We start from the raw sequence: 2,839 nt of genomic DNA, 5'->3' as shown, positions 1-2,839 counted from the left end.
GTAGTTTAATTGCTGCAGTTTGCTGAAAATGGTCCCTATCGTCTAGTTTGAACAGTTATGTTGAAAACATTGTATCCAGAGTGCATCAAACATGATTTAGACCTTGTTTTTTATGGAAAAGTGGTTATTTCTGTAGTTTAATTGCTGCAGTTTCCTGAAACTTGTCCCTTATAATCTAGTTTGAACAGATGCTTAACATTGTATCCAGAGTGCATCAAACATGATTTTATAGAACTTGTTTTTAGAAAAGTGGTTATTTCTGTAGTTTAATTGCTGCAGTTTGCTGAAACTTGTCCCTATAATCTGGTTTGAACAGTTATGCTTAAAAACATTGTATCCAGAGTGCATCAAACATGATTTAGACCTTGTCTACAAGCCGTCCATAAGTCTTACCACTGGCCTTTGATTCAGCTCAAAGGGCTGAAGGTTGGTCTGGGCCATCAACCTCGGGCTGTTCAGCACTGCCTCCCTGATGCCCACGTAGTCTGCCAGAATGAGCGCCCACCTGCTCGTCTTGGCGCTTCTTGGCGCTGGCAGACTGAATGGCGCTGGGATGGATTTGACAGAGCTGACTGCAAATGGCCTGCAGGGCCGTTTGGTGAGTCCGAGAAGGCATCTGAAACAGAGGAGATAAATAATTAGAGAAAATTGAAAAATGATAGCCATCGCCTAACCTTCATATGCATTTAATGGACGATTTCCCCTTCGTTGCTTTGAACCGCCCCTGAACGATCCTCTCCTCTCCTGGTGTCGGGCAGGGTAGATCAAGCGCTGTTTGTCGAAGTCTGGCAGCACCAGCCACAGTGCCACCAGACCGTGTACCCTGCGGTCCGACAACCCCTGACGGTTCCTCACCCCCACCAAGGCCCTGGCAAGCCTGCGGACATGCTGGTAGCCTGGCATTGCATCAGGGCCTTTAGTCTCCTCCTGAAGAGATTAATGTCCTACATTTAGGGGTAACACTTAAGATGTTTCTACAAAGGAAATAGATGTTATTTTACATTGTGTAAACTAACAGAAAATAACACTGATGGATTCTTTTAAAATGAAACTCTTGTGTTGTGAGCTTTCTAAAATGTTTGCACTCAGCCTATGGCATCCTTGTTATTAAACACCCCAAACTTGTCTTGAGTTTGTCTCAATTCATTATTTAAAAGAGGTTGCAATAGCATGTATTTTTTTACGAACACAAAAGGTCAAGTATAATTACCACTGAATGGTCAGGGTGAGTGAGTGGTCAGGGTGAGGAGAACTGTGTCGACCAGGGGCCTCAGGAGAGCTTCTGTCTTCAGGGGCGGTGGGACTGGATGGCCCAGACCTGGCAGAGGTGCCGCCGAGCTGGAGGACGGGGCGCTCATACGAGGGACATGAGGGATGTGGACTGTCTGGTCTACATCCTCCTCCTGAAAGCCCTCGTCCTCCTCGTCGAGCTACTCGACGGCGGCTGCCTCTTCTGGAAGGTCAGGGTCCCCAATGACATCCTTGCAGCACCTGCCAGTACAGGTACTCCACTCCGAGGATTTCCCCTATGAAATAAAAAAAATAAAAAGCAGAGTAGAGAAGTGTTAATGGGATGTAATTAATGCAACTGATGTAAATGTTAATTCTCTTACTTGACTTACCTGTGTACTCGCTAGGCTTGGTATAGTCCTTAACCTGTTCCTTGCCAAGCACCCTTTCGCTGCTAAGGTTAAGGATGTGCTGCAGGTGGCCACTGTAGGAGAGCAGGGGCTTCCTGTTCTTCCCCTCCACTGCTGCCTGCGCACGGTCCTCGTTCCACCTCATCAGTCCATCCAACAGGAATGCCTAGAAATGCATTGCATTCGCCCTGGAGGTGGCGCCTCTGCTCTTTCCAGATCGCCTGGATGCGGATGGAGTCCAAGCAACGGGATGCCCAGGGTATCGACCCCCTTCTCGCTGTTGAAGGTGTCGAGGAGGTCAAGGAGAAGGACTTTGGTCGCCGCAGCTCAGCTCCACGCGTACGACGACAGTGAAGCGCAATCTCCTTCCTGCTGATCTTCCTCGAAACCTCAGTGAGGCCGACCATCCCGTGCTTCCCCTCCAGCTCAGACCTCTTTGGCCGCCAGCAGTCGGCAGACATAGCCTGCATCCCACTCAAAGATGCAGGCTGACAGCTGCCTCATGAAGGGACCGTAGAGCTGGTGGCTCTCAGTGGTGACACCTGACGCGCACCGCGTCCAGCCGAACCACCAGCTGGTCCCAGTCATTGTACATGGCAGCTGTCCGCCAAAGCTGTGGAGTCCACGTACATGAGCGCCACCCCGGCGATCCGGTACCGGTTCCATGAGACCTCGCCCTCAGCAGTGAGGACACTGACGAGGACCTGCCCATGCTCGTTACCGACGTTGGTAACCCAGGCGGCTGTGTCTGCAGCGGTACCCCGTCAGCTTTTTAGTCACCTGGAGACAAACACACAAAGACAGAAAGGTAAAGACATTATTTAAATATAGATATTAATTTTTTTAGAAGACATGATTCATCTTCACATTTTTAAGTGAAAACTCACCTTCTTGGTAGAGTACATCTTTAAGATGGACCCAAAGACTGAGTTGACCCTGGCCTCCACCTCGTCCAGCCGCGATAGCACATCATGGCTGTAGACTGTCAGAAGCCAGATGGGTGAGGGCACCGGAGGCATCTCCGGTGGATCAGTGAACTGCCGCCCAATGCCCAAGGCCAGAAACTTCAGGACTTGCACTCCCACTGTTCCCCAAAGTACGCGAGCATCCTCACAACCTTAGTACAGGACGTATACCTGTGAACTTACTTGTATGTCAATATTGCTGGAAACTGGCAGCGATGTCAGTCAGCTGGACGC

The 2,839-nt window shown here is 49.7% G+C and overlaps 1 long non-coding RNA gene across 1 annotated transcript; it reads right to left on the bottom strand.

Moving 5' to 3' along the window:
- Positions 1-92: 92 nt before the first annotated feature.
- LOC127923440 (uncharacterized) lies at positions 93-2,700 on the bottom strand. Its single transcript, XR_008114392.1, has 4 exons — positions 2,528-2,700; positions 1,623-2,420; positions 1,211-1,526; positions 93-616 (listed from the first exon to the last, which is right to left on the bottom strand). It is a non-coding gene; the product is annotated as an uncharacterized LOC127923440 (long non-coding RNA).
- Between the last annotated feature and the right edge of the window lie 139 nt (positions 2,701-2,839).

This window comes from Oncorhynchus keta, unplaced genomic scaffold (assembly GCF_023373465.1).
Source record: "Oncorhynchus keta strain PuntledgeMale-10-30-2019 unplaced genomic scaffold, Oket_V2 Un_contig_29790_pilon_pilon, whole genome shotgun sequence".
Taxonomy (NCBI): Eukaryota; Metazoa; Chordata; class Actinopteri; order Salmoniformes; family Salmonidae; genus Oncorhynchus; species Oncorhynchus keta.
This window is presented reverse-complemented; position numbering and strand designations above follow the sequence as displayed.